Raw genomic sequence first — 10,530 nt, forward strand, 5'->3', positions numbered from 1 at the left:
CAAATCAAAATATTTTTGAGTCATTTGAACACTTCAGAAAATAACACTCAGCTCTTAAATTACAGCAGATCAGAGACCTCAAGAATTGCACTGCAACTGCACCCCAATTACATCAGGCACCTCCCAAGTTATTACAACAAGTACATAGCTCTGTTAGTGTATCTAAATGCTATCCATTGTACCCAAACAGCGGGGCTCACCCAGCTCTTGCAATTCAACCAAATAATGACCCCCTGCACCTACTAATAAGATGCTCCAAACTGGAACACACAAACAGCTCCACTCTGGTCTGATACATACATGTTATTTTTGCATTGAAATCTTCTCAGAATACTGCCTATTTATCTCATCTCAGTATGCCTTACTGATGGTCTACCTTCAAGCACTGAAATGGTTTCTTTAAAAAAAAAATATATATATTGGCAACATGAGAAAAACACCATACAGTACATTTTGTAGGAAAACCCAAAAAGGTATCATAGTAAGCATATAAGAAGTGAGGGAAAAGAAGAACAGGGGAAAGAAAATGTAAATGAATGATCCCCAGATTGTTTCCATTTTCCGCATTTATTGTATTCCCCTTGTTTGTGCCAGGGCATATTCCATACCATATGTATCCTTGACCACCCTCCACCACTCCAAAACTGTAGGTGGGCTTTGTTGTATCCAAGCCCGGGCTATTGTTAGTCTGGCACAAGTGATTAAGATATTCATTAGATCCATTTGACACCGGACCCGCTAAACCCACCCAGCAACACATCTAAGGCAGTAATTGCAATTGGGCATGCAAGTTTCTCGGAGAGAACTTTGATAACTCCTTCCCAGAATTCGGTTAACTTTGGACATAAAAAAAACATGTGATTAATGTCAGCTGCCCTTTGATCGCCTTTTGGGCACTTAGTGCGATCATTATTGCTATTGTTCACTGCCCACATCGATATTCTTTCTGGTATATAGTACAGCTGACATATAGTTTTATGTTGTTGGAGCTTAAGACTGGAAGAATGCACAGATCGGCTTATACTATTAAGAGTAGTTGATAGCTTATTTGGAGAGACCACTGTATCCAATTTCCTACTCCACTTCTCTGCTAACTTCGAGCAATCGTTATTTCTGAAACCACTAAGAATTTTGTATCCCGTACTAATCAATGACTTATTACTTTCCGAATATATACATTTCCATATATCAGAGTCAGAAATAGTCATAAGATTCAGTTTACGTACAAAGTAATCCCTAATCTGGTAATATTTGAACCGAGCCCCTTCAGTGAGGCTATAGCGATCCCTCAGTTTTTCAAATGTTATAAAGCTGTCGTGATCATACAGATCTCCTAACTTTTTTATGCCCGAACTATATAGAAATTTACCAGCCTGATCGTGAAAGATTTCAGGAAAACCAGGATTACCCCATAGGGGAGTTCTATAATGGTGAAGTGAAGTTTGACATTTAATAAGAAGAGTACGCCAAATGATTATAGTATCCCGTGCCGTCTTAAATTTAACCTGTTTAAAGTAGTTTGGGTCGTTGCGTCTATAAAAAAACATATTGGATTCTTCCCCCAGCATAAATTTGTGAGAAAAAAAACCTATTAATGGGGTGCGACAAACTGCGGAAACGGCTCAAAAAAGTTGACTAAAAGTAAAGCTTAACATCTGGAAAGTCTAGACCTCCCTGGTTGAATGGAAGTTTAAGTAGAGCTATAGCTCGACAGGCTTTTTTATATCCCCAAATAAAAGAGCTAAGAATACCATCTAAGCGTTTAAAATAGAGATTATCCACCCGTAAAGGGATGGATCGAAACAAATACAAATATTTGGGCAAGATCTTCATTTTGACCAAATTAATTCGGCCTATAATACTTAAGGGCACCTTATGCCATTTTTTAAGTAAAGTAGCAGTTTCCCTAAGTAGTACCTCATAATTTAGAGCAGATATTTAATTTATTTTAGCAGAGATTTTAACTCCCAAATAAGTAGCAGCCTTACATACTCCCTGAATGGGGGTCAGAGATTTATAATTCATAATAATTTGGGTCTTATTAGTATTAAGCCTGTAGCCAGAGACCGCTCCAAATTTTTTGGCTTCCATTATGATACCCTTCATAGCTTCAGACACCTCTGTCGAATATATCGCGATATCGTCCGCATAAGCGGTTAGTTTAAGTGAACTTGTACCAGAGACAAAAAGAGCAATCTGAAGTTGGTTCTGCAAGGCTGATAGAAATGGTTCCATTGTTAATGCAAATAACAAGGGTGAAAGAGGACACCCTTGCCTGGTACCTCTTTGTATAGGGAAGATAGAAGAAGACATCCCTAAATAGCTGACTTTGGCAGACGGGTTATCATACAAGGCCTGAATCCAATTTAAAAATTGGCCTTTAATACCAAATGCCACCAATGTAGCCCAGAGAAAGTCCCATCCCACTCGGTCGAATGCCTTCTCTGCATCTAATAATATCATGCCGAGCGGGGTTGACTCCACCTGGGCCACATCGAACGCCGTCACAGCCATGTTTATAGGGGCGGTAGTATCCCTTTTCAAGATAAACCCATGTTGCTGCGGTGAGACCAATCCGGGCATCAATGGTGCCAGCCGAGTCGCGAGAATCTTAGGGAATATTTTGGCTTCATTATTTATAAGTGAAATCGGTCTGTAAGACCCACAAGCATCAGCTGGTTTGTTTTTTTTCCAAGAAAAAAATAATTTGTGTAAGGTTCCAAGATTTGGGAGCTTTTTTCCCTGCCCCAATTAAATAGATAACTGAGAAAATAATGAAACCAGTTCTTCTGCACATGTTTTATATAGTTCGATAGGTATTGCATCTTCCCCGGATGCTTTACCGGCTGGTAAGGAGTTAATGGCTAATCTAATTTCAGCTCATGAAATGTCATCCATTAGTATATCGGAATATTCATCACCCATGCTCTTGATTTTACTAATAGAAATATATCTTTGTATTTCCTTTTTAACTATCAGTTTTTATCGGGGGTGTAGAGTTCTTGATAATACTTAGCAAATTGTTGCAGAATCGTTTTAGGATGATTATATATTGATGGTCGTTTTAGCCCTATCCTCGGCCACCTTATATGCCAGTATCTTACCTATCTTTTCGCCACTTTCATACTGTGCCAATTGATATTTTTTAAGTTTAACAATGCTTTTTTCCCTGAAAGTGGTTTTAAGAACAGATTTTAATTCTATTAAATTATAGCCCAGTTCTTCTGCGCTTTCTGATCCTAATAGTAATGCGTCGGCTAATTGATTCTCAATCGTAGTTATGTCGGCCATCATTTTCTCATCTTGGTATTTACGTTCCTTATTTTGCTTCCATATAAATTGTTGTGCAAAGCCCCGGATGCTAGCTTTCTTATTTTGCTTCCATATAAATTGTTGTGCAAAGCCCCGGATGCTAGCTTTATGGTTTCTATTTTGGAACTGTCTATAACTAATAAAAGCAGCCACCCACATTCAACACGTTGTAACTGCTCCTGGCTTGTCAGGAGCATGTTGTATCATCTTTCCTTGCATATAAATGGGCCCTTTCATTTCATCAACATGCCAATATTACACCATATTGCTCTTTAGAAGTATAATTTTTATTGGAAAGCAAAGTCATACCATTTCTGAAATGATATAGCAAGCCAGACGTTATAGATTGTGTAAAGAGCACACTCTGTAAAGGCGGCATAAATCTCCCCTCCATGGTCTACTGGATTTATACACCTTTGCGGGTTACGGATGCAATAACATAAAAAAACAAAGACAACAAACTTATAGAAGATGGAGAGCAGGCCTATGGAAAATACAGGCATTCTTAGGAAAGACATGAACTTCAGGAGTTAGACAGATCTGATGCACTGTACCAGACACATGAGAATCAGCCAAAGAAGTAGAATTTCTGGGTCAGTAGAGGCAGAGATAGTATAGTAGACCAACCTCATGCAAAAGCAAGCTGCCTGGCAACCGCAGTTGTTATGATTATGCAGCTTTCGCTTCACTTCAGACTTGGCCTACATGTAGCCACACCTTTGTTGATTTTCTCCTTCTTGGTTCCCTCTGTTCCCCAGCCCTTATTATTTTTGTGTTTGTTCTTTTTGTCTATTTACTCCCACGTTTACTCCTTACTGGTGCTGCAGAGTCATTCCTTCGTATTCCAGCTCGTGGGCAGCTAGATTGGAAGCTGATTACAGTCGGCCTGCACTTTGCACCGGGTTATGTCCAGATCTTGTCCCTATAATACCTATATTAGTATACCTTTGGTGTGTTTCCCTCCACTGATTGTGCTTTTTATCCTAAAGAGGAGACTTTGCTGAACCCTTGAATACTCTGGGCCTCATTTAGAGTTTGGTGGATGGGTTACTCCATCACAAATGTGACAGACATACCACCCACATTATTACAAGTGAATTATATCCTATGGCACTTGTAATAAGGTAGATGGGATATCCATCATGTTTTTGGAACAAACTCTATACCAGGCCCTCTGTGCCATAACCTTACAGTTCAATCAACCAGCCAGCAGGAGTCTGCCTCGCTTCTTCTACTCCTTAGCCCCTTTCCCCACTATGCTCAGGTTCTATTCACAGACTTCAAGATACTTCACAGGGAGTGACCTCGATACCCTTAAATCTATATGAGGACTAGTTTTGACAGATTTCCAGACTAATTAAAAAATGGATTCCAAGGTCAGTCCCTTGCAGGCCAGGGCATAAGCGAAAACCAAGAAACAAGAAAATCTTAATATTTCTCGACAAGAACATTGTTTCCTTCTTGATACAGTCAGGTGGTAAGCTCTCCAGTTACTTTTCACAGAGGGGGAGCCTCTGGTCAGCTACATGCTGCCTACTCCTTCAGCTTGAGCCTCTTTTTCTGAGGGTATAGCACCAACTGAGCATTTTCCAGGAGGCCCTCACAGTTTTTAGTCATTCATGGCGCAATGTTCTTTGCAATTCTTTGTTAAACCTCAACAAAGTTCTTTCAATCAAGCCGAAGTAAAGTATGTGTTAGTCTATCTGAGCAAAGGCATATTAGGCTGGGCTACCCACTAATTGATTTTTTGTTCAACATCTTTTTATTGTGTACATTGACAAATCAAGTAGATCAATATATCACTGCTGCTACAGTTCAACATCAGTAATTGTGTCTCGTATAGGTAGCACGATCCAGCACCACACCGAAAAATCCATGCGGCCCAAATCTGTCACACCCCACACTTTTAGTAGACACCATTTAGTTGAAGAGGTCAAGTTACCACCACAGCTACCATGTATGCACGCCGCCACTGATTCCCAAAAGACTTGAATGACTGGGACTCCCAAATTATGAAGAAAAGGGTACCTTCCTGTCCACACTGTCGAAGATAGGTAGGGTCGGGTCCCCTACCCATCTTGACAATTATGACACAGAACAAATAGGCTCTTTGTAGTATTTTGAGTTGAACTAATCAGAACCTTGCTCTGATTGCCAATCCTAGTCTGTGAGCTCTCCCAGATTTGTCTCCCAATTATTTCTAAACTGGAAGAGTGTATCTGGGGAGATATTAATAACTTTTCTGTATGTCAAGGAGATTGCTTTAGTGCTCATATGGTAGTTTAATAGTCTAGCTTTCATTGGTGATGGTTCCGGAATATCTTCCCCCCTAGGGATCGTGCCTGTAGGGTATGTCGGACCTGCAGATAGTGAAAGGTTTCCGTGATGGCGAGATGTCATTGTAAATGTGCGGAGAAGAGCAGGACTGCACCGTGAGACCAGAGATCTCTTACCCTTGAAATAACTATAAAGTCCCATTTATCAAAGCCAGGTCTCAATTTCAACATGCCCAGTTATTTTGAGTCCCACAGTGGTATGAGCTTGGTAATCCTCTCTCCCCAACCCAGTCTCTTGAGAGTAGTTTGCCAAACAGGGATCATGAAGGCTGTGTGTCCCGGAAAGCATAAGTCATTCGTGAGCTGTATACTACTTGCAAGTAGTCTCTGGGCTGTAAGATATAACGGTCTATGCAGTACACTGGATCTTCAGCAGGTCGATGCACCCATTAATTAATGGTCGCCAGTTGGGCAACCTAATAATGCTGTTGGATATCTGGTAGAGCTACGTTACCATCATACCAGTTTCTTCTTAGTTTGTGTAGCGCTATGCGAGGGGCTTCCTCATTCCATAGCAAGGCTCTCACCTCGCCCTCTATGGTTTTAAAGTAAGTGGCGGTGACTGGGAAAGGTGTATTTTGCAACATATAGAGAAAACGCAGTAACACCGTCATCTTGAACAAAGCAGCACATCCGAGCAGTGAAAGCGGAAGAGACCTCCAATGATGGACATCTCCTTTAAGTCGCTGTAATGGGTTTTGCAGATTGTTGGCAATAAATAAATAGGGGTCAGTAGTGACATAGGTGCCCAGATAGCGAAAGCTGTCAAATTCTACACGTGCCTTGCAGCCAGGAGGCAGAGCTGGTCCCCCACCATGGAGAACATACATTGTTGATTTAGACCAATTGATAATATATCCTGAACATTTACCAAAGGCAGTAAATATATCCAATATTCTATAGATGGAGAGTTGTGGAGCCATGACGTACAGCAAAATATCATCCGCAGAGAGAGGCAATCTGTCTTCCCATTCCTCTGCCCAGCGTAACACACATATTAGAGGGTCCCCTGCTAATGGTTTTAAGATCAGGGCGAATAGTAGCAGTGAGAGAGGGCAGCCTTGTTTGGTCCCTCGCTGTAGCGGGGACTCTCTGGAGGTTTTAGCGTTCACCACCACCCGTGCTAGGGGATTAGTATACAGCAGCCGTACTCATGATATGAACTTTGGGCCACAGCCCATCCGTTCCAATACCATAACAGGTATGTCCACTCTGCAGTGTCGGAAGCCAATCGGGCATCTAGCAATACAATTACAGCATCTTCTTGGATCTTACCTACCTGTCCCAGCACTCTATGGAGTTGCCGTAGGTTTAGGGCCGTATTTCTGCCTGACATGAAGCCGAATTGGTCGAGTGTATTGATTTGGTGATTATTTGAATCAATCGGAGAGCCAATACTTTAGAGAGGATTTTGACTTCAGCATTGAGAAGGGAGATCGGTCTGTAGGAAGAACACTTTTCCGCCGGCCTGCCCTCCTCATGTATAAATACTATGGAAGTGACTTGTTTGTCCCTGGAGAACACCCCTTTCACATGACTCTCCATATACATCTTGTACAGTTATGGTTTTATTCTGGGTGCTGTAAGTTTGTAAAGTTCTACCAGGAATCTGTTGGATCCAATTGCCTTGCCTGATTTTATACTACGATTTGACTGAACAATTTCTTCCTCATTTGAGTCACTCCCCATAAATGCTTTCTCCTGGGTGGAGAGAGTTGTAGATTGCAAATCACGGAGAAACTTGCTGTAGTTATCCAGGCAGGGGAGTAGAGGCGTCCATAAGAGTCTGCAAAAGCAGTTGTGATATCTTGGGGATCAGTGAGGGATTCCACGCTCTCCAAGCAATTACCGGAAACCCAATGACTCTCTCTCTCTCTCTTTTACCCAACCATGCAAAGTGCTTCCCTGTCTTGTCACCAAGTTTGTTTATGCGATTATTGTGTTTATGTTGTGTTGCTCGGTGATCCGTTTTAGCCGCATTACCCCACTAATTTTAAATCAATGCACATGGCATGCCTGTTAAGAATACATTCATACAACAGACTCAATTATCTGCCCATTCAGTGTTATTTACCTTAAGTCACAGAAGTAAGGATTTCATTTTGTATATAAGTTATTACCAACAATTTGTGGCTAAAGCCTCTTGGACTGATGAGGCAGCTGCAGCAGAATTACCAGGGCCTTAGGAAAGAATTAATGGAGGTTCTTTCACTAGTAGTTAATAGACCCACCACATCAACTGCACAACACATTAAACCCTACAGATTGGCGCACAACAAAAACAGCAGTGTTAGGAAACAAAATGGTATTCTGCACGACATCCCACCAGAGTACAGGCGGATTCAGTCAAAGAAGAAGAAAAACTGAGGCAATTAGAAAACATCAGGAAGTCAAGCACAGAAGAATAGAATCCGAGATGAACAGCAGGACTGTGATTTTATTGTGGAAAGGCTGTACATTTTGTAAAAGATTACCTAAAATTGGCAGGAAACTCCTGGACTCGACTGTAAAGGGAGAACCCTAAACGAGTCCCATTTCTACCCAGAGCTTTGTCCTAAAGTGTGAAAAATATGGAAAAGATCATTTTCAACCCCCAGTAAAAGTCCTTACATCCCAGGGGTCCTTCACCATCCTGACCTTGATTGAATATGGTGCCTCTGGCTGTTTTATGGGCCGAAGATTTCATAACTATCATTGTCTGCCAGAGCAACCAAAAAAACCACAGAAGCTACTGTGGGAATCAAGAGTAAATCACCGGTTTAGCGGAACTGGCTTTAGAGAATGAACATGTCGACACTATTAGATTTTACCCCATTAATACCCCTGCGTTTGCTGTAGTTTTGGAAAGCACAAATCATCACTTTTTCATCTAACACTTGTGCTCAAAGCTGCTGTCCTGAAGAAAGATTGAACTGTGCCCTTCCTTCCTTCCTTCCTTTTATCTATGCTGGCTTGTACGTCGCACTGAGACAGCTCATGCTCTCGCTATTGCCCATATCAAACAGATCGCCCACATATCTTGTGGAAGGAAAGCATCTCGCAAACATCTGGATATCAAGGCTGCTCGCAAGAGCACTCCTGCCACTGTCGGAATAAAGAATCCTCCCTACTACTGGATGGCTTTCTGCGAGAACCGTCACTCACTACTAGAAGTCCACTCAGCTGCTCGTCTGCAAACTGCTCTTCCAGCGCTTGGTGTTGGAGATTGTGCTCTGCAGTGATGAGCCTGGAAGAGGCCAGAGAGGCTTACCTGGTCTGGCTCTTTTTAGACACCAACCTGTGCACTATCCACACCACAAGGGCCACCATTATGTCCAAAGTCATTCAGCTGGCCTAGCATATCTGAGGGGAGAGGAACTCAGGAATAGCAGTTAAACGCTAGCATACTTCATCTGCTGTGGCACTTAATACGATCCAAATGAGTTTAGGGAGCCGGAAGCTTATAAAGAGTTTCTGGGGGGATTCACTATGAAGGGGCCAATCAGTTGCATCCTCATCTACCATAAGACTGTCTATTGACCTTGTCCCAGGAGCTAAGATTTCATATGGAAGAATCTAGCTTCTAACCAAAGACAAGGTATTTCAGGATTATTTTAAGGAAAATCTAGAATGTGCCACTCACCTCTTCATTCAGAACCTTGAGGAGAATTTTGATGCTGTATAGACTACAGAGAACTAAATTCAATTACGGTCAGTGACAAATAGCCATTTCTTCGGATCCCTGTGTCATTGAGTAAAATAACATCAGCCATGAGATTTTCAAAATTTGATTTCAAAGGGGCCTATAATTTAGAACTAATCCTCCAGAGAGACTAATGGATAACAGTCTTCAACACAAAATATAGACATTTTGAGTATCTGGTGATTTGTGCAATGTAAAGTGCAATGCTGTGGCAGCCTTTCAGCACGTTGTATATGACATTTTAGAAAAATACATCAGTATTTATTTTGTGATATCTTGGTCTTTTCTGAAATGCTGGCAGGACATCAGAACTATGCAAAGCAAAAGCTACGACAATTACGAGAACACTCTTTCTTGCTAAACAGGAGAAGTGCCTTTTTAAGTACTTGATCTAGACTGGATCTATGATAAGGAGATGCGTATGGATCAGGACAATGTGAAGTCCGTCAGGGACTGGCCCCTACCCTGAACTGGAAGAAAAATAAATCAAATGATCCTGAGAATCTCAAATTTCAATTGTCAACTCATTCAAGATGTTTCGGATATTGTTCATCCAATATCTAAATTAACTCAAAAAGTACTCCGTTTTATTGGTGGGTGGAAATTTCAAAGGTTTCAAAGCAGCCTTTCAAAGATTAAAAGCTGCATTCACTTCTGCACCTATTTTGAAACCTCCCAATTGAACTCTTCCTTTCATTCTGCAAAATGAAGCATCTTCTTTTGCCAGCAGGGACATTCTGTTGCATAAAGGTCAAATACAGATGCAATGAACCCAGTTGCCTATTATTCTCTAATGTTGTCTTTTTGGAAAGAAATGATACCATATTTGACAAGGGTTGTTGGCAAGTAAGGAGTCTTTGGGACACTATTTGGAAGGTACTCAAAACTGTACCAGTCTGTGGACATACCATAAGAACATGGTTTATCCCAAGTCCATGAAATGTATGAACCACAGACCGCACAGATGGTCTATCTTTTTCTCCATGTTCCATTAACAGGTTTGTTATGGACCTAGAAACAGACAAGTACAAATTGATACTTTATCTCATTAAGCAGAAGTGCATCCTGTCAGCAGTCCCCTGTGCATTTTACAGTGGCAGCTCCTCAACTAAGGCGGAGAAGCGTCGCCCCACTGCCATGAAGCAGAAAAAGAATGGAAAAAATAAAATGATAATAACGTTATGGTATTATCATTATGTT

Source organism: Lissotriton vulgaris, chromosome 5, assembly GCF_964263255.1.
Source record: "Lissotriton vulgaris chromosome 5, aLisVul1.2, whole genome shotgun sequence".
NCBI classification, from domain to species: domain Eukaryota; kingdom Metazoa; phylum Chordata; class Amphibia; order Caudata; family Salamandridae; genus Lissotriton; species Lissotriton vulgaris.